The 22,390-nt window shown below is 41.7% G+C and overlaps 2 pseudogenes; both read right to left on the reverse strand.

Moving 5' to 3' along the window:
- Nucleotides 1-1,878: 1,878 nt before the first annotated feature.
- On the reverse strand, nucleotides 1,879-2,353 carry LOC100759396 (annotated as a pseudogene).
- A 277-nt stretch (nucleotides 2,354-2,630) lies between these two features.
- Nucleotides 2,631-14,473, reverse strand: LOC100753706 (annotated as a pseudogene).
- Between the last annotated feature and the right edge of the window lie 7,917 nt (nucleotides 14,474-22,390).

The raw sequence follows: 22,390 nt of genomic DNA on the forward strand, positions 1-22,390 counted from the left end.
TGGTGCCTGGTCTTCTGGCCTGATCCCTCAGATGCAATGTTAAAGAGCTGGCCACATACTTCAAAAACCTGACAATGATAAGCTCAGGACTTCAGAGAAAGGTAGTCTTAATTAGCTCCTTGACTTTGTGCTCAGGCATCACCTGGCAGCTTTTTTTGCCTCAGAGGAGGGTCTGGAAGAATGGGAGAGTCACGCTAGGGCACACTTCGGCATCACAACAGAGAACTCCAAGCAGATGCTTTCTTATGGGCACACTTGGTCTTCATCTGCACAGGCATTTATCCACATATTCCCCACTCTTTCTGGCCAAAGAATGGGGAGGTGACAGTCTTCTTGTAGTCAAGTTCAGTGACTGTATTCAGTCTGCATTCTTGCTCAAAATGTCTGTCATCTTCAGGGTGAGAAGAGATTGAAATCTCCCTTTCAGCCAGCATTAGACCCTCACTCCAAAGAAGCTCACAAATGAGCAAGAACAGCTTGCCTATCTGGATCCAAGCTGCAGGCCTTTCAAATTCCATCCACCTTATGCCCCAGGTCTCCAGATAAAACAACAAAATAAACAATAAACAATAAAACTGGACTCAAGGCAAACAGAACAGTTAGAGTAAAAGTCCAGAGGCACACCACAAGACAAGCATACATTCCAGAAGGGGAGAGGGGCATGCAGCAATGTGTAGCCCCAAGTCACAGGCTAGGGCACACATTGACTCTGAAGGCTACAGCCAGGCCTGCACATCTGACAGAGTCCTGACACCAACCTGATGGGCCTCTGGGTGGAATACTATTATGGAGAGTGGAGGGTCCTGCCCTGCTTGGCTCCTGTGCCTGAACTGAGGCCAGGTTACATCTCAGTGCCACAGTTCTGAGGAGCACCATGCTGGCCAGCCAGCCAGGCCATAGTTCTCAGCCTCTCGGGCGCCATGTGGCCCTGTTCCACAGAAAGGCCCCAGGGAGCCACAGCTGCCTGGAAGGAGGAGCCAGGACAGAAAGCCTGCATTCCTTTGGAGAGACTGGAAGGAGTGACTATAGTTTTGGAGTGAGCTCTGGTCCAACATATTGCAGAGCGATAAGGGATGGGCTCCATTTCTGAACAACAACCATATCCCTGTTTTTAGAAATAGCATGGCTGCTATTGCTTGGTTTTGTTTTTTCCTTTTAAAACCTTTTCATATTAAAAGGTGAAGAGACTGGAGCACTCAGTCCCCTTCACTGGGGTCCTTGATAGGATCAGTCTCTTGCCTGCTTCTGTTTCCTTGCCTGGCTCCAACCACAAGAAGCCAGAACAGGGCAGGAGAGCAGCTGTTCTGCTCCCCAACAGCAATGCCTTCTCTCCAGAAAACCAGAACACACTTGAGGAGTGGCCCAGAGACTAAAGTGCAGAGAATCCACAAAGTGGACAGCTGGGCCTGGGGCGCTCTAGAAGGAATGAGGGAGTCAGCCCAGAGAGAGAAGTGGCACAAATGCTGGGCCTGGCAAAGTGAATCTACGTGGCACAGTCCCCTTCCCTTTGTGCCCTCTTGGCACCTCTCTCGGGGACTGTCCACTACCAGCAGCAACCCAAGGAAAGTCCCAGTCCCAAAGACATGGCCAACAGAGGGAGGAAACTTATCTGACCATCCATGGTTGGAAGGAGCTTAGTGAATAGGAAAGGAGCAGAGGGTTCTACGAGGGGAAAGAGTGCATTTTATAAAATCAGAGGCCTAGCTTTGTGGAGCAGGGACAAATGGACAACCCTAAAGGCAGAGTGTTACCTGGGGAAAGTTTGAAGATGGTCGGGGTCTTACCAGTGAGACCTGCTGGGGGAAGTGGCTCTTCTGGATGTAAGAGGAGCTGTGGCACTGGGGGAAGGGTATCTGAGGGAGAGGGCCCCGGCTGGCATTAGGGCGTGTAGGCAGGGGGTGCCGGGAACTGGTTGACTTCCTACTCTGCTGGGGAGGGGTCATTTTCTTCCATCTCAGACAGTAACTCCAGTGCTTGCTCTTCTTCCTCTGTTGGATAGTGGCGCAGGAGGTTGGCTGCAGTAGCCAGGATTGAGGCTCCACCAGCTCCTGCCACCAGGTAGAAGCTAACAGCAAAGGTGACATAGACTTAGGAGCCATGGTACTTCTTATGCTGTTGCTGCTGGGCCAGGATGAGCTCAGAAGCCCAGTAGGAAAAGCCAATGACGGTAGCACACTGTAGGACAGTGAGGATGTGAGTGAAGGCATAGGGACGAGTAATCTTCAGAGCTGGATGCTTGTGCCCAAAGACATCCAAAAGGAATGCAGACAGACTACACAGGATGCCCAGGAAGCAGAAGGCAGCAATGACCCTCAGGAGCAGCACTGTCTGGGGATTCATGCAGAAATCGGTCAGTAGGCCTCAGAGCCAGGATGGCATCACTCTGCCTGCTCACCGGCTTCTCAGCTGCCTGGGCCAAGCGATCTCAGGCCCCAATCACCTCCTGTCCTGTTTAATCTTAACACAACAGGGAACCGCAAGTAAATCCCATAAGTCAGTAGCAGACTTGGCCTATCCCCACCCCTTATTTACCGTGTCCCTGCTCCTTTCTCCCAGAGCTCCACAGAGACAAAGTATCCCAGAAAGTACAGCCCTTCAACAGCAGGAGCAAAGAGCCAATGCACAGGCTCTCAGCCACCAGAGGGCACTGTGTGGCTGGAAGAGATGGCTACCTGACTCTGCAGCTGCCTCCAAGCCCGGCTCTGAGAGGCTGCTTTAGGATTCATGGTAACAGAACTTGAGGAAAACAGCACAATTTAGAAAAATAAAACCAGCCCACATCTTTTCCTACTCAATAGGTTTTATAGTCCATCAGAACCTACCCTCCATGGTGCTCCGAAGCAGAGTGACTCAGCCACCCATCAGATGACTTCAGTGTCCACCTGAGCTTGTTTTATAACCAGGCTCATTGTCCTCATCCTGATGCTGAACACTGGTCACAAGAGCAACCTCAGAGCCGCCATGACATAGGGCTTGCTCCACAGTGGGCACTGAGTTTTCCATTCTTTGCATATTTATACTGGAGGCAATCATACTTCTGTCTTTTGTAGAACGAGAAGTGGCTCAAAATAAGTAAGCTCTGATCGGAAATGGGAAGCCAGCATTTAAGTCTGTTTGACACTAGAGTATAGGGGGAAATCCTTGCCACGCCCACTTGGGGCTGGCTACAGATAACCCTAACTACACCCGCTTGGGGCTGGAGACAGGTGTCGCTGACCGTACCTGCTTGGGAGGGGAGCATAAGCTTTTGCTCCCTGCCACCTGTCTAGGCTGTTCTGTGTGAGTAGTGTTTTCTGAAATTTATAATCTAGACCTGACTCATATCGCAATCTACTTTTGATGTTCGTGATCCCATGCCCCTGTCCTTTCCTGAAAGGATCATCCACGTGGTTCTCACTGGGACTGCCCATCAGTCTCTGGGAGCTGCAAGCTGCCATGAGCTGCCTTCTTGCAACTAGTCTCCTTTCATCCCCAATGGTCTCGCCGGGAGAGTTTTTCTTTTTTACAGGACTCCAAACCAGAAAAAGCGCTACCACCGCAGTTTCCGCCACCTACAGCATGAGAATATTAAAGGTTTAGAAGGACAGTCTCTCACAGGATGAATAGATAGTACATTGCCTATTGTAAAAAATGATACCTCTCTAGATGGTAGTCTGGCTAGTGATGAGGAATCAAATGTGACTGGAGATGAAAAACACATTTTGGCAAACCTATCAAGAAACCTCAGCTGAAAGTAAGAATAAATAATAAAGTTATTATCAGTCTGGACACTGGGGCTGATGTAACTATTATAACCCAAAAGTCCTGACCTCAGACGTGGCCTCAGAGAGGTGAATGTTCCATTTTTAGGGATTGAAACTCGATCTAGAATATGCCAAAGTGTATACTGGGTTGTCTGCATTGGATCAGAAGGTCAGAGGAAGATTAAAAGCATATTTATCAGACCATTAGCTATAAATCTCTGGGGTTGTGACCTTTCACAGCAATGGAATACCCAGATTAACATTCTTCCAGCATCAGATACAAATCATATACAACCTATAGATCGTAGACAAAATATAGTTTGGCACTATGGAAAATAGATACCAAACATATAGGTGTGAATACACAAAGTACGAATGAGAAACCTTCAGAAGAACCAAAGGCTCTACCCTTAAAATGGCTTACAGGCGAAGCTGTCTGGGTAGAACAATGGCCTATGACCTCTGAGAAGCTAGATAGAGGCTTTAGAAAGCTATTGCAGGAACAGCTAGTGGCTGGGCATATAGAAGAATCTACCAGCCCTTGGAATTTCCTATATTACCAAAAAGTAGTCGGGTAAGTGGAGAATGCTGACAGACTTGCGAATCATCAATAAAGTAATTCAGCCTATGGGCTCTCTGCAGCCTGGAATTCCTTTGCTTTCCTTGATTCCTAAGGGATGGCCAATCATAGTCATTGACATGAAAGATTGTTTCTTTCCCTATAAAAGAAAATGATAGGGAAAATTTGCTTTGACCAACGCCTAATAATTCACAGCCAGTTAAGAGATTTCAGTGGAAGGTTTTGAAACAAGGAATGCTAAATAGTCCTACCTTGTGCCAGCACTTTGTACAAAACTTTGGAGAGAATTCGTAAGGATTTTCCACAATCTATTTTTATCATTTTATGGATGATATTTTATTATCAGATTCTAATAAACATTAGAATGGATGTTTGAAACAGTGAAGGAAGTTCTACCTCGTTGGGGATTACAGACTGCCCCAGAAAAGATACAAAGAGGAGATTCTATTAAATATTTAGGTTACAAGATAGACTTACAAAGAATCAGATCTCTAAAAGTACAAATTAGAAGAGATTGTTATCAAACTCTTAATAATCTCAGAAGCTACTAGAGGAAATTTCTCAACCACGGACAATAATTGGAGTGGAAGGACATGACTTAAACCATTTAAAACTGTCCCTTAAAGGGGATAAGGACTTAAGCAATAGGCAAATTTTCCTCTCCTCAGCAGATAAGAATTACAATGGGTAGAAAGCAGGAATACTGGATGTACATGTTAGACCTTGTGGACGCTAATTTAGACTATTCTGGTTATTTTAACATCCAGAAAATACCCTTCAAGGATTCGGATGCAGATGGAAGATATTATATTGGAATGGATATTTCTGCCACATAAACAGAATAAAAAGCTAAAGACATACATAGGAAAGATTTCCGATTTGATTCTAAAGGGCAAATTAAGACTTTGTCAACTGACTGGAAAAGATCCAGAAGAAATGATAGTACCTTTTAACTAATGAGGAAATTTCCTCCTTATGGAAGGACAATGAATACTGGCAGATAGCTCTTACTGACTTTTTTGGGAACAATTGGCAACAATCATCTCAAAACTGACAGAATTAGATTCACATGACAATCTGGATCCTTCTACGTATTGTAAGACAAACTATTTCTGGAGTTCTTATCTGCTATACTGATGCCAACAAATGAGGTAAGGCAGGATATAAATCAGGAGAGGTAAGTAAAGTAGTTCAAAGTCCATATACCTCTATACAGAAGGCAGAATTATACACCGATTCTTGTGGTACTTAAGGATTTTCCAGAGCCTCTTAATATAGTTACTGATTCTCAATATGCAGAGTCATTTTTACACATCGAGACTACAGATTCATTCCTGATAATACATAATTAACTTCACTGTTACAGGACACAATCAGGAACAGAATGAATCCTGTATATATAACACATATCAGATCCCATACGGGCCTGCCAGGCCACTAGCACAAGGCAATGATGAGATTATTTATTAATAGGAAGTGTGCTAGAAGCCTCATAATTTCATAAGAAACACCATGTAAATAGCAAAGGTTTGAAAAAGAATTTCAGCACTTGGCAACAAGAGAAGGAGATAGTGAGAAATTGTCTTACCTGTTCACTTTATAATTGAGCTCCATTGCCAGCAGGCTGTAACCCTAAGGGCATTTGAAGAAATGAGGTTTGGCCAATGGATATCTTTCACTTTACAGAATTTGGAAATTTGAAATATGTGCATCATACTATAGACACATTCTCAGAGTTTCAATAGGCTACTGCTCTTAGATCTGAAAAGGTCAATTCTGTTATTACACACCTGTTAGAGGTGATGGCCGTTATGAGTATACCTACACAAATAAAAACTGACAATGCTCCAGCCTATGTCTCCAGCAAATTGGAACAGTTTTTCCGAATATTATTACATAAAGCATGTCACCAGTATAACACACAATCCTACAGGATAAGCAGTGGTAGAAAGATCTAACAGAATACCGAAATAAATACTCCATAAACAGGCTGGGGGAATGAAAACCCCCAAACATAAGTTACATAATGGTTTATTAACACTAAACTTTCTTAATGCTAATGAGAAAGGACAAACAATGCAGAAAGACATTGGGCTACAGAAAAAACTGCTGAACTAAATCAGCCAGTATTCTTCAAAGATGTATTGACCTCAGGATGGAAACCAGGACATGTGCTATGTTGGAGAAGGGGTTTCGCCTTTGTTTCCACAGGAGGAGAAAAACTTTGGATACCATCAAAATTGATCAAGATTCGAGTCAAAAAAGAAAAACCTCTTGAGTAGAAATGGCAGGTAATCTACCATGGTATATCTCATAAACAGTACAGAAACCTCCCAAAGTAAAGGGAACTGTTTTGTTTATTTCACAGGAAAACTTATATCCAGAAGGCAAAAGACCACTGCATGGGTGGAAGAGAAGGCAGCTATATCCGTTGAACAAAAGGAAATTGTCACATGATGAACTCCACAGATACATCTAAATCTATTTCTCTTTATTTCCTAGTCCCCATTCAATTAAACCAATGGTGGCTTTAGAGTTTGATTTGGCTTTTCCTCCTCTAAATCTAGCATGTTGCTAAAACAAAATTCAGAGTTTCTGTACTATATCAAGAAGCCAACTGATGAAATACAGAATAAGAAAACTGGACTGTCACTTGTCTCTTCTTGGCTCTTTCTCTCAAGGTATACATTCCCTCAAAATTCTTATTTTCCCATTGTTGCCTTTCCTGGTATGCATACATGTAAAAGTAAAGATTTCTCTAACATTTATGTTTGAGTTCCACACAGCCAATGAAGAACTGCCTAACAGAACTCCCTAAACTCTCCAGAAAGAAAATGGGCCACACCTCCTTGAGTCCACTGAATCCAACTTGATTCATTTGAATTGACACTCCGGCCAGAGCTTCAGGTACTGACTCCAGTCAACACAAGAACTTCAAGACAAGTATTTCAACCTAGACCTCCAATCAAGCATCTCCCATTAATCACAGACTGGATACAATCCACTCAAGACTTTCACTATAGTAACATTTTCTTCCTACAGGACCCCACGAGGCTATCGTTGTCCCATTTCAGCAGGAAGTAACTTGGGGAACAGTACACCCCACTTCCCCACTGTCACTAGGATAATATACACCTAGTTAGGGCTAGTTTCCTATTGTTTAAGGTCATTGGAAGGAGGTGTTCAGGCTTGGACATCTCTTTCAGATGACTTTAAGGTTTAATTGGAATAGACATAGTTAGGGTGTGATATAAGCAGACTAATATATCGTCTGGTAATTCACCTTTATGATAATTATAGATACTTTACACTGTTTCTTAATCCTCTTTTAGACTAAGAGGAGAATTGTAGGGGGAAATCCTGGCCATGCCCACTTGGGGCTGGCTACAGGTGTTGCTGACCATGCCTGCTTGGGCAAAGGTTTAAGAGTGAGGGGTGTGAATGTGGGACCCCTTCTTCACTTGCTCCCTGCCCCCTGGCTAGGCTGACCTGTTGAGTAGTATTTTCCTAAATAAACTCCCTTTATAATCTAGACCTGACTTCGTATTGTGATCTGCTTTACTAGAGTCTGATTGTTTCAACAGAAACCAGATGCCTTCTACTTCTCAGATCAGCTTGAGTTGGAAGTCTGATATGCCCGGGCATTCTTCAACTATTCATCTCCTGTATACCCAGTTTCTGAATATGCAAATCTCATACCAGGGTTATTCTGAATTATTGACATAGGACCAAGAGGATGGGAAACAACTCCAAATGGTATCCAATAAAAAGGAAGTGGCCAAAACTAATGGATGACCAATAATGGCAGGCTGGAAAAAAGCCTTACAAAAGCAGGCCCTGCTTGTGAGCTCTGTCCAGACCTATGATCAATATTCTCTACATATCCTCTAGCTTAGACTTCAGGGGGCTTTGGAGAACTGATCTTGTCTGTATTGAAAGGTTTGTCAGATTTCCCCGGGATTGTGTATAGATATTCCTGTGTCAGTGGGCACTAAACACAGAAATGCCAGTTTCCTAGACCAAAGGGCCAGTCACTTGGGAACCCAAGCAGTATATATGGAGAGAATGGAAGTACCAGCAGAAGAGTCTGCATGGCACCTTGGCTCTGGAGTGGGCATGTGGACTGGACTGAATCCTCATCCTGCTATTCTACCTTGAAGTTGCAGCTGCCACTCACATCCTCTAAATCTTAGGTTTGTTTTCACTTGGAAAGTAATAAATGGGATCCAACAGGCTTTGTCTGGCTTTCTTAGTTTAATAACAATTGATTGCTTTGCTATATAGGCCATGCTGCAGCTCATCTACAAATCTTATTTTCTAATCTGCAATATCATGGTCCTTGGAAAAAACGCAGTGCCTTCAGAGCACTGGCAGAAGAATTAGAGACTGTTCACCATCCCTTGTGTCAGTTCAACATAGGACAGTTACAACTATAATTAGCAAAATACATGTGTGTAACAGAAAACAAAAACCATAACAGCAATTCCTTTGGGTACCATACAGCATCCCAGTGACTTTCTTCCGTCCATAGCATCTGGGATGGAGAGATCCAAAGAGTTCAGTAAGAGCCCCTTCCATGAGTCATCATTACCTGCCATCATTTCCCTGCCTTGGGAGAAGGTAGATGGCAGACGGATCAATGAGGCCCCAGAGTGGCCATGCTGGGGGTGCTCATTTGTTCATCTATGTAAAGATGATGGGAGGCTGAACAAGAGGAAGCAAAAAGCCACCCATCACCCCCCACCCCAGTTTTGGAAAAGGAATTTGGCAGAGGCCCAGAGGGAAGTGTGACTCACCCCAAATAAATGAACACCACACAGAGCTTGGGTTTAAACCTGGCTTTGAAGAGATTACCCAAGTGTGAAGGATCAGAAGTGTGGTGTGGGCTTTAAGTGCCAGCAAACTCATCCTGACAACTTGAATAGGCTTTACTGTAAGTACAGAAGTGCAGAAGTGGCACCAAATGGGCGGGGTTCTGTGCTTTGAACATGGTAATGAGGCAAAATTGAAGTGGCAGAATAGCAGAGAGATGCACAATGAGTAGAGGCACCCATGTGTATCTGAAGGAAAGAGCCTGCCCCCATACTATCGCCATTACCGGGGAAATGGAAGGCCACAGAGGCAGGTCTCAGTGTGTCCTGCAGACTGCCCTCTCCCCATGAACACCAATAGCTCATATGGCCTGAGACCAGGACAACATTGACTTCTCTGTAGATATGCTTTTCTGATTAAAAATTCCTCACCTGTAGGAGCTCCAGTATACAAGAGTAGGAGTCCTATTACTGTTCACAATAACAGCTCTGGGCACTATTGGTCTAGATGATCTGTGCAGTGATGCAGTGTGCAGTAGTAAATTAACTTTTATTTTTAATTACCTGAAAGCAAACAATCTTTTTCCAGGATCAAAGAGCCAGAAATAGTGTTGCTTCTGTCATGTCTCTAAGACCAAAGATCTATTTCAGATACTGCTGTCTGAGATCTCCTGTGTAGCCTTACCATGTGGTGTTGTCATATGTGAACATGTAGTTTACACACATGCAAATGATTTACCTAAATGTTGAGGGTGTGGGGAAGCTGTAGCCACGCCTACTTAGGGGCTGGCTACAGCTTCCCCTACAAAATGTAAACACAAAATACAATATGTTTATGAAATAAGTGGGAAATTCAGATGCCAACTACCACCATGAACTAAAGTTAAAATCTTATATTTTTCTACAGTCTGCACCCCTTCTTTCTCTCCCCCTTCCTCCTCCTCCCTCTCCTTTTCCCTCTCTAGGTGTCTGTCTCTCTCATACTCTCACTCACTTGCTCACTTGCTCACTTGCTCACTCACTATTCTTTCTCCCCCATCCTCTCCCTCTGGGAATGGGTGTCTGATGGCAGGGTAGTAATGAATTCACTAGACCCAAGATAAATGATGAATGGGTGTTTTATTGGGGAACAATTTACACAGATAATAGTAAATAACCACCACAGCCTGTCTGCTCCAGAAGATGCAAGTCTCTGCTCTTCCGATCTGATCTGCGACCCAAGAGAGAACAAGTGAGCAAGAGCCCACCCCATGCTTCACCACCTTCCAGCCACACACGGACCTAAAGCCATTGCCAAAGGGCTGTGGCCACTAACGCAAATTCACTGGCAAGGAGATGCCACTATAATTCCCCTTCTAGTCTAAAGATTTTAAGCCCGATGCAAAAACTATGTACAATGATAACAAATGTCAAGTATATTCCAGAAAAAGGAAAGGTAAAAACATACACAAAACCTACAACCAGCCAGTGCAACAATTGGACAATAGACACATGTCCAAAATCAGGGTAAAGGCATATAACAGATTACTCCAATAGCAGTCCTAATCTGGAAAGTCTGTCCTTTTTTATTATTATTATTTTTAATGTATTTATTTGAAATGCTTCCAGAAAAGTTTAATGCCATTATACAAAAGATATTCATTTCACCAAAACATTTGCCCACTCTCTTCCCATAGGTTGACCCCCCGAACAGACTTTTCTTAACTCATTGGCCAGAGTGGCCAGCAGCTGTATAGATGACAGCTCAGGTTTTTCACCACCATCCAGTGTTCTGTCTCTGCTTTTCTCTCCATTTGTCTGCAGCAGGTTCATTCACTAAATCAGCTACTTGAGAAACAAAGTCATTTTAAATAAACTTGTAATAAAAAAAATTCACCATGGTTAAAAATCTATAAATACAGAAATACACTTTACAGGGTACAACTGATCATAACATTTGTTTTGAAAAAAATAATGTAATATACCCCGTTTTTCTCCTGGTAACTTTCAACACGTAGCTTTTAGTGCACAAGGCACCTGTACATGATAAAGGGATCATTTTGTATTTCACTGCTTTCTTTTCTGTAAACTTGATACATGCAGAAATTAACAAAAGTGTTTTGGCAATAATTTAGAATCACTACTACTAGTGCTGGTGTGGGTATAATTTTGTACAAGTCCCTTAAGTATTTACACTTGCAGGGAGCTGTTCCATGTGTTCTGTGTACTCCACCCCCGAGGTCTCTTTTAACCTGTCATTGCTTTGTAAATCAAGGCTGGAACACAGAACTTTCCTGTTTGGATAGCTAGCTGATCCTAGTTAATCAGAGCTAATGAAATCAGGCTCGGGAGGAATTAACCACCATTCGGATTATAGCTTAAGGACCAGAGACTAGAACTCGGGGGCCCAAAAGCATAGCCGGAAATCCCATGACCCTCTAAACTAATGACAACTTCAGTGGCTCTCACGGGAGACATATTTCTGACTCCCAAGTCCTTCTCTCCTGTTTCTAAACAGCATCACCGAGGCAGTCACCGCCTGTGTCGTGTCATTACCACTCCAAAATAGGAGTGGCTGAGGCAGAAGGAACATGAGGGAGAGGGTGTCTCAGAACCCTGGCAGATCGTTCCTAGCCCTGGGAATCTCTCCTGGCATTGTAGACTAGAAATGGCTCTTTGACAAGCCACTAGCTATGACAAAAACCTCCAACAGCTGCCCCATTTCAGTTGAATATTCAGAACTGGCAGGAACTTTTAGCTTTTTGGTTTTGTTTTTACAATGGAACTCAGTTTGACCTAGAACTTGGTGTATAGCCAAGGCTGTTCTTGAACTCCAGATCTCCAGATCTCTCCACCTCTGCTCTCAAGTACTGGGATTGTAGGCCTGAGCCACCAGGCCTGTCCAGCAGCTGCTTTTGTCTTGGCCCTTGCTGAAGCCAGCTTCTGTTTCATGACTTCACAGATTATTACATTCTACTTGCACTGGATGAAACCACAGGGTGCAAACAAAGCTTCCTCCTTTGCAAAGTTAAACCTCAGAAAACTCCCAGAGATGTTTTGTTTTCTGGTTGGATAACACGGAACCCGAGTTCACTTCAGGGGTTGTACTTTCCTGGTTTCCATTTGAAAGCCATCTCAATACTCTGTGACACTTTCTCAATTCCAGGTCTTCAGCCACTGTGTTGAAGAGCTCCCGGAACGCTAGAGAAGCATGGAACAAAGGACTTGTCAACGTAGTCCATACACAACAGTAGTTTAGAGATCCTTCCTGCTTTGAAAAATCCAGAGGATAACTCAACTCAAAGTAACTTGTTCACTCATCCAGATGCCTATAAGAACAATAGGGGAAAGGCTGCCACAGACTCCAGCTGACACAGAGTAGTTGGCAGTTATAGAACTAGGGACAAGATACAGACAAAGGGACACATGTGCACGGGCACAGAAGTATTACAACATGCCTCTCCAAACTGTTCTTGTGTGGAATGCCAATACTGTATAGGTAAGACATGGGCACAGCCCTCTGTTGGATACTTTCATCTGGCCTGCTGTTTGCACAGCAGACGTATGTCTGTTCCATCCACTCACATTCAAGGCTGACCTCACTGATGGCCATACTGCAGTCCAACTCACTGTCCATTTGGTTCATCTGCTCACGTTTTGTTTCTCTTTGGGGCTCCCTGTTCTCAGTGCCAGGACCCGGGGCGGCCCCTCAGAGTCAATCAACCTTGCCTGCCCAGCAGCAGACAGAACTGTTTCTTTGGCTTGCTGGATACAGAAGAGCCACTGCTGTTTGTTGAGGGTGTCATTGGCTTGTAGTGAGTGGGTCTGACTTTGGGATACATTTTTGAAACTGACTCAGAAGAAGTTTTTAATTCTCTCATTGTTGCTAAAGGCCCCAGGCAGGGAACCTCCCAGCCACACTTCTCCATCCTGCAGGTCTTCAGCATGAGGTCCTTCACAGGGATGGGCTGCCGGTACAACTGTTAGCAGAGTTGCTCATTGTGAGTGATCACAAGCACTTCTTGGAACAGGAAAACATGTAGTTTCACACCCCAGGTTATTTTTCAGTTTGCTGTGATAACACAGGACTCTTGAGCTGTCAATCAGGGAATCTTTCTGGCCTTCTTCCAAGTAAAGAAGCCATTCTTTGTAATAACAGCATTCTGCTTCCCCAGTCTTGGTGTTGATTTCTGCCACAATGCCCTGAATGATGTTTATAGCTTCTTCCAAGTGCTGCTGATCTGGATCATCATTCAGTGTGTGCCTCAGGATTTCTCAGAGGAGCAGAGGGTATTTCACAAGACGGCTCCTGGGAATATCAGGGAAATTACAGAGATCTAGTTTGCAGCTGAAGGGGGATTCTAAGCAGTTCTGAAGGAAATCCTTGATACTCTGCTCTTGCTTTTTGTGGTCCAGGAGGGCTTTAGCAGCAACTTGATTGCTGCAGTAGCTGTCATAGGAACTGAGACAAGGAAGCCAGCCCACAAGGATATGGGACCAACATGCTCATTTGAGCCATCTGGCTTCCAAATATCTCGAAGCTGACAAAGGAGATCTTCATGCAGAGGAATTAGAGAGTCCAGTGTTCCAAAAATCTGATTCAGTTCTTGTTCTGTCATTATTGAGAGTTTCAGCATGGGGTCTTGGTAGGCTTTTTTGCTAATTTCAAGTACTCTATCAGATCTTCACCTTGAGAAAGCTCCTGCTGCTTGATCTCCTTGGCTGTAAGCACCTGATTGACACACAGATCAAAGGTCTCACTCCACAGTTTGCTGTCCCTCTGCTTTGTGCTTGAGGAGGTGGCATTTCTGGACCGGGAGTGAGGATGTCGGGGCGGCTCTCACTTCAGAAGCTAATGGACTGCTGCAAGGTTTGGCTGAATGAAGTGCTTTAACGGTGTGGTCTTCACAGGTGGGTTGAGGTTTGCTGGCGACATGACTCTGGAAAGGGGTTTGACCCTTTTATAACTAGGTTCTTCATCCTTGGCCACCCGCTGCCCAGGGGTGTCTCCCAAGCTGCAGTTTGCCCTCTTGACAGTGAGGTAGAAGGGGTGTAATCTTTGAGATTACAGGCCTGCCCTTTGGGATGTCACAGCTGGCACCAGGCGACAACAAAAATCCCAGGCGAAAGAGGGCCCAAACTCCATGGTGCCATCAGCAGCGACACAGACACCTACAGCCAAGTCTAAGTCTTGTACCTAGCATTTTCTATCTAAGATAAGAAAGGATATTAGCTGTGACTGTCTACTTTTCAACCTCAAAGACCTGCAAAGGAAAATATTACTAGGGTAGGCAAGAAATGCAAGTGAAGACAGACACAGCAGGCTACCTGGACAGTCACCCAACAGCAGGCAATGTCATGGCGACCAGCTTTGGCTAAGGTCTAATGTATCAGAGGGACCACCTCCAAAGCAGGGAAATTGAAAAATTGTCTTTCTCTGACTTGGCAAGGTTCAGTCTTTTTACGTTTATCTCCTGCTAACCCAGTTAGGACAGCATGTCCAAGGTCAGTGGTAGAGGTAGGGGCAGCTCTTTGCCCAAGAGGCCGGTAGCCAAGTAGAGAATAAACTCCAGATGGAGTGTCATCAATGCCCATCATACTTTGGGAATAGCTCAGTGCTGTCAGGAGCAATTGTGTCTCATGTCAATGGAGTACTAAATTATTAAAACATTTAAATGCAATATTCTGTAGGTCCTTAAAGTGTTTGAAGATCAAATATCTATGTCTGACTAACCTCATAGGTATAAGAAACATGGGTAACTATATTCTGTAATTCTCAGAAACATAATTGCTCAATGACTGAAGCCTGCCAAAATAATTTAGCAAGGACAACACACACACACACACACACACACACACACACACACACACACACTAATCTCAACAACAGAGGTAGAACTGAACTGTCTTGACCAGAGGTATAACTATAAAGGGCAACATAAAATATTCTAAATTGTATCAATATACAAAATATATTAAGCATACATAGAAGCATACATATACTTTTATATTTGTGAGCAAAGCATCACAAACAGAAAGAAGGCCCTATGCTGTAAACATACAAGAATCTAACAATGTAAGTTATCTATAGCTAATAGTTGCTAAAAATAGTTCACAAGAAGATAAGTTAATCTACCTATATCCCATCCCAATGATACCCTTCCCATCCATACCCTTAAACTTTTCTAAAAGAGATACTCGAGTCTTGACCATTCTTAAAACCAAACCTAAGCAGGTGAATTATCTTTTTTTTTCAGGGACAAAATAATACCCTTTAAGCCAACAGTAGGGAAAAGGGGCATTGTTTTCTTACAATTACTTCCTGCTGTAATGGGGCAACAGTGACTCTATGGAATCCTATAGGAAAAAAACCCTAAAGCAATTGTAAAGTCTCAAGGGGACTAGCTATAACATTTGTAGCTAGTCTCTGAGTGGCAGGTGATGCTTGTCTGAAGTTCTTAACTGAAGCTCTGGCCAGAGTGTTATAAGAAGGTGCACCATCCAAGCTAGCTCATCTGGAATTGTCTAGAGCAGTATTTGTCCCAAACCAGTCCTAGAGTGGTGTTTACTAGTTCAAAGATATCAAGTGGAATCAATGTAGGGGGAGGGCATCTTCTTTTGGGTGACTTCAAAGACTGCTGTAGGGAAATTTATCTTCACTGTGGAAGACTTAAATATTAATATCTATACAGAAAGTTTAACCTTTATATAAGTACGCATACTGAGAAAGGTAACAATAAGGATAAAAGTAAATGAGGAAAATTAGGATTCTTGAGAGAGAACAGAGTTTTGACAATAGTCCCTAGATTTTGTTTTCTTCTGTCTTATTCCAATTGACTTTTTATGAGACAGAAACTCTGAATTTTATTTTAACAACATGCTTGAATTTAGAGGAGAGCCAAATCCAACTCCAACGTGAGTTGATTTCACATCAATTGGGACTACTATTTCACATCAATTGGGACTACTAGTGTACTGGGAAGTAAGGAGAGATAGGCTTCAGAAAGAAAGATTTTAACATGAATAGATATTGGTACCATAAGTCAGATTCTTCTTTGATTCTTTCTGGATAGCTATCATTTCTTCTTTAGGTGTCTCCATGTCCATTGTCTTTTGACTTCTTGAAGATGGTTGTTTTCTGTTTTCCTGTAAAGACAAAAACAGAACACTCCCCAGACCTTTGTGAGGTCTCCATATAACTTGTGGGATTTACCTTGGTTGATGACCTACCATTTCTCCTCGTCAAGAGTTTTCTCCTGTTAAAATCAGATCTTGATCAACTTTGATGGTATACACAGCTTTTCTTCTCCTTTAGAAACAAAGATGAAACCCCTACTCCAACCTAGCACATATATCCTGGTTTCCATACTGAGGTCAACACATCCTTGAAGGATGCTGGCTGATTTAGCTCAGGAGTTATTTCTATTGTTCAATGTCTTTCTGTGGCTGTTTTTCCCTTCTCATTAGCATTAAGAAAGTTTAAGGTTAGTAAAGCATTATGTAATCTGTTTTTGGAGGGGGGTCTTGATTCCCCCTGCCTGTTTATAGAGCATTTCTTTTAAGGTGTGCAATTAGATCTCTCAAATTCTTGTCCTGTAGGATTGTGTCGTATATCTGTAATGTGCTTTATGTTATAATATTTAAAAACTTGTTTCAATTTACTGAAGACACATGCTGGAGCATTGTCAGCTTTTATTTGTGCAGGTATGCCCATAATAACCATCACTTATAATAGGTGTTTAAGAACAGAATCAGCCCTTTCAGAGCTCAGAGCAGTTGCCCATTGAAATCCTGACAATGTGTATATTGTATGGTGCACATATTTTAATTTTCCAAATTCTGTAAGGTGAAACACTTCCATTTGCCAAATTCATTTCTATATATACCTTTAGAGTTACTACCTACTGGTAAAGGAATTTGGTTATAGACAGAACAAGTAGAAGATTTTTTTTTACTATTTTCTTAATTTATTGCCAAGTGATGGAAAAAATCCTCTTTTAAACCTTTGTTATTCAGTGTTTTTTTATGAAAATCCAAGGCCTCTGCCATACTTTCTATTAATAATTGATCAACTTCATCATTGCTTTGTGCTAGAGGACCTGGCAGACCCATATGGGATCGGATCTGATGTGATGATATGATATATATATATATATATATTATATATATATATCACATTTATATATGATGAGTCCTATTCCTGATTATCTCTTGTAATTGTATAAATAATGAAGTTAATTCTGTATCATCAGGAATAAATTCATCAGTTCCAATGTGTAAGATGACTCTCTCTGCATATTGAGAGTCGGTAATTATATTGAGAAGTTCTGTAAAATCAATAAGTACCATGAGAATGCCATACAATTGCCTTTTGTACAGAGTTATAAGGACTTTGAACTTTACTTATATTTCCTGATTTACAACTTGCCTTTCCAGATTTGTTTGTATCAGTGTAAAACATAGGGACTCCAGAGATTGGTGTTTTCCTTACAATGTGTGGAAGAATCCGAACCATTTTCTTTATAAATTTTATTCTCTCACTTTTGGGATAATTGTTGCTAATCATTCCCAAAAAGTTACTGCAAGATCTTTGCCAATATTCATTATCTTTCCATAAGGAGGAATTTTTCTCATTAAAGGTACTTTAATTTCTTCTGGGTCCATTCCTGTCAGTTGATGAAGTCTTTATTTTCCTCTTAAAACCAAATCAGAATCTTTTCTATGTTTTTAATTTTTATTTATGTGGTAGAAATATCCATTAATATTGTATCTTCTCTCTGCATCAAAATCCCTAAAGGGTATTCCCTAGATGGTAATATAACCAGAATGCAGTCAAACTTTGGATCCACATGGTCCACATGTGCCTCTTGTATTCTCTTTTCTATCAATTCTAACTCTTTTTCAGCTTCAGCTGATAATATTCTTGGACTATTTAAATCCTTGTCCCATTTTAAGGGTCTACTTAATTTTTTTAGATCATGTCCATCTACTCTGATAATAGTCTGTAATGGGGAAATCTCTCCTAGCAATTTTTGAAGATCATTAAGAGTCTGATATTGATCCTGCCTGATCTGTACTTGTTGTTGTCTATTCTGTAGACCTATTTTATATCCTAAATAATTGATAGAATCTCCTTTTGTATTGGGGGGGCAGTTTGTAATTCCTGGTGAGGCAAAACTTTTTTCTTAAACATTTTTTTCTAAAGTCTCTGCCTTAGAATCAGCCAACAATAGATCATCCATATAATAGTAAATTATAGATTGTAGAAATTGTTCACAAATTATGTCCTATGGTTTTTGCACAAAATATTGACACAGTGTCATGCTATTAAACATTTGCTGTGGAGAGGACCTTCCATTGATACCTCTTTACTAGCTGAGAATTATTGTAAGTAATCACTGTGAAGGCAATTTTTCCTTATCTCTTTCTTGCAAAGATATAGTGAAGAAACAGTCTTTCAAGTCAATGACTATAATAGGCCATTTTTTAGGTATCAGAAGGCAATGGCATTCCAGGCTGTAGAGAGCCCATTGGCTGAATTACTTTATTTATGGCTCTCAGGTCTGTAAACATTCTCCATTTTCCAGATTTCTTTTTAATAAAAATACAGGAGAATTTCAAAGGCTGTGAGTTTCAATATGTCCAACATTTAGCTGTTCCTGAACCAGACTTTCTAGAGGCTCTAACTTCTCAGAAGTCATAGGCCATTGTTCTACCCAGACAGGTTCATCAGTTAGGCACTTTAATGGTAGGGCTTTTGGTTCCTATGTTAGTTCAACACTTGTATATTTGTAAAGCCTGGATTGTTGGTGTCTGTTTTATATAGTGCCTTACAATATTTTTCCATAAACATGAGTTTATATATGGTTCATATCTGATACTGAAGGAATGTTCATCTGGGTATTCCATTGCTGCAACAGATTTACTGCTATATCAGCCACATATGGCCTCAGCCTTCCTCTTTGTCCTTCTGACCCTATACATTCAACCCATCCCATGTTTTGTTTGACCTGAGATAGGATTCCAATCCCTAGGAATTGAAAATATACCTCCTGAAGAAGCCAACTTGGATGCCAGGATTCTTGAGTTAAAATGGTAACATCTGTCCCAGTGTCCAGCAAATCTTCAAGTATAATGTTATTTTTCTGTACTTTTAGTTTTGGTTTTTGGTCATCTGTAGAAGTCTGCCAAAATATACATTTTTTGTTTCCTCCATGAATGTTTGATTCATCCTCCAAAGTTAATCTACCATCCAGAGTGGCATAATTTTTTACAATAGGCACTGGATTTTCTAATTATTCTGGGGAGGATTGTCCTACACAGTGACTAGGAGTGACCGGAGCACATTCAACATGGGGGCCTTCAAGAATCCCCCTAAGGAGTTTCCTGATGGTAAATGGTTTCTTTGCTTGTCTCTGGTTGATCTGCATTAATTGGTCAGCCTTGGCCATGTCTTCTACATAATCCAGAAGGTTGGGGCCTTCTGTTTGAGTTATTCCTAGAAGAACCATTATTTCTAGGAATGCCTTATCTAACAATTTCTCCTCAGCTGTCCTATTCTACCACAATTAAAATATTTTGGTATTTTGATGTCTTTTCATACATTTGGATATTGCTTCTCCTACATAAGCCTCAGTGTTATAATCAAAAGACTTAATATTGGCTGTGTGCAGGATCCATTCATCCTTTGGTGCTGAGCTGATCTTTAAGGGCCCAAGCACGTTTTGCATTCCAAATTAGCATTTTCAAAGGAGAGAGATTCAATGAGTACTCATCTAGCTTCTGGATCAGCTACCCCTATTTGTATCACTTTAGTCAATCTTTGCAATAATACACTAAAATGTTCTTTGGGGGCCTTGTATAACCTTAGTATATGACTTAACTCTTTCCCCTGGTTCTTGACTCTTGCCCCAAGCATTCAAGGCTGTTGTGTGGCATAGAAACAAGAGGAGTTCATCATGTGTAGCTTGAGTCTCTGCATCAGCATAAAAACCCTCACCAAGAATTTAGTCTTGGGGAGCCTTATAACCTTTCTTTTGACCTTGATGTTCAAGTGCTTTATACACTTCCTGCCATAAAGATCACCACTGCATCTGAGGAACCATCTCTAGGACAGCTGAAACTAATTGGCTCCAGTCATTTAGGGTTAATCTATATCTTGTATCCCATGACTATGCTAATTGCCTCACATATGGTGAATGCATGCCATAAGAAACTACTGCTTTCTTAATACCTTTTAAATCTTTGTGTATTGGCTCCCAATGACATTCCATGAATCCCTCTGGATAGTTCTTATTTTCTGGCTTTTCAGTAATAGTAACAGGATAGACCAAAGCAGGTGAGGATGTTACTACCTCTGGTAAATCATCTGACTCTGAAAGGCATTGGTGATATATTAAATCCCTTTCATTCTCTTGTTTGTACTTGAGCTCCTTATTTATAAGTTTTAAGGTTTTCTATGGCCTGTAATCTATTCACCATTGTTTCTCCAAGTGTTTGAATTTCCTAGACAGTATAAATTTCCAAGGATTTCATTAAATCTGTCAATTTATTTGTTCTCTTCATTCATATGATTCCAGATTTTAATCTCATCATTAGAGATTATATGGATGCCATGTAGATTGTCTTCCAAAAACAATGTTCTATCTTATGGCTTGTCATTAATCTCAGACATGGAACAATTTTTTTCATCAGCAGTTCAATATTGTGTTTCTTTTTTTTTTGCATTCTGTTTGTTGAATCATCATTGCTGTTTTCAATTGTCTGAATCCTTTTCACTAAGCTCTCATTACCTGTCTGTAAAGTCTGTATGATTTCTATAAGTTCCTCATTCTTTGCTCTATTATCAAACTATTTCTTTAAGATACATTATATTGATTATCAAGCTAATAGCAACTACGGTTGATAGTAAATATGTTCCAGGTAGGTCATAAAGCTCTTCTAAAATCCCTTGCATATAAAAAACAAAAGTTTTTTTTTACTTCCTGTATAATATTATCCACTATTGGTGTGGAGTAGTTAATTGTATGTATTTATGCATTTATTTATTTATTTATTGGCTTAAACTGCAGAAGATGCAGTACTAAGTAAAATCCCAGAAGGCTGAAGTCTGGGTGCTTGTTGGCTCACTTGTTGATGGTCAGCAGGGATCACAGGTGTACCACCAAAACAAGTCCAATGGCAAAGAAGCTCTGGTCTGATTTCATTTCTAATGTGTCACAATCTGTAATTTCTAAGCAACACTCAACAGACCCATCCCAAATGAATTTTGTGAGAGAAAAGAGAAGGGACTCAGCCTGTGCCAACCACCAGTGTGATGCTCAGAGTTGCGCAGCTGATTTAGCAGCTAGAAGCTCCTTATAGCTACCGCGGCTCAGGGAACATTGAGGCTGCACAGGCAAACGCACGCAGAAAGAAAAATTGCTGCACCTCAGGAATCTTTGTGGCTACTTCCACATTTAGGCATGGGCAAATCCACGGCACACAGAGAGCTCAGGGAAGTGGCAGACTCAGTGGCCAGCATATCAAGTACAGAAGCTGCAGGCCATATGAGCCACCAGAATGCAGCGAGGTTGACTGTGGGTCATGGAATTCTGGCCAGGTAGACTGTGGCAGTGACAGTGCCAAATCCAAACCACTAGACCACTAGGTCAGCCTTGTGGGCTGGTCACGGGAATCTACCCATGCACGTGAGGTGCCAATTGATGGTGGGATAGTACTGAGTTTACTAGACCCAAGATAAATAGTAAACGAGTGTGTTGTTGGGGAACAACTTACACAGATAATAAAGAACTGCCAGAGCCTTCCTGCTCTAGAAGATGCAGCCTCTGCCTTCCTGATCCAATCTGTGACCCGAGACAGAGAGCAAGCAAGGGAGTCTGCCCCAGGCTTCTCTACCTTCCAGTTCCATTCATACCTGAAGCAACGCCCAAAAGGGTGTGGCCACTAATACAAATTCACTGGCAAAGAGATGCTACTACACGATTCTGTGTCTCACTTCTGCAAGAACTGTTTTCCATCTTCTTTGTAAGGGGAATATATTTGCATTCTGCTTATCATCATTAACTAAAAATTTAAAATTGGTGCACACTAGTTCATTATTTATAGATGCAACTGTGTGTCACTGACTCCCCCACTGCAGCTCATTTACCTTGTTTCTAGTTTCTCTCTCAAACTTCACTATAACAAATATTTGTACATGTCAATATTGTAAAACAGTGCTGGTCCTTTTCTGGAGTTAGTAATGAAACGTCTGTGGACTTCTTCCCAGGCTGCAG

This window comes from Cricetulus griseus, unplaced genomic scaffold (assembly GCF_003668045.3).
Source record: "Cricetulus griseus strain 17A/GY unplaced genomic scaffold, alternate assembly CriGri-PICRH-1.0 unplaced_scaffold_51, whole genome shotgun sequence".
NCBI lineage: Eukaryota > Metazoa > Chordata > Mammalia > Rodentia > Cricetidae > Cricetulus > Cricetulus griseus.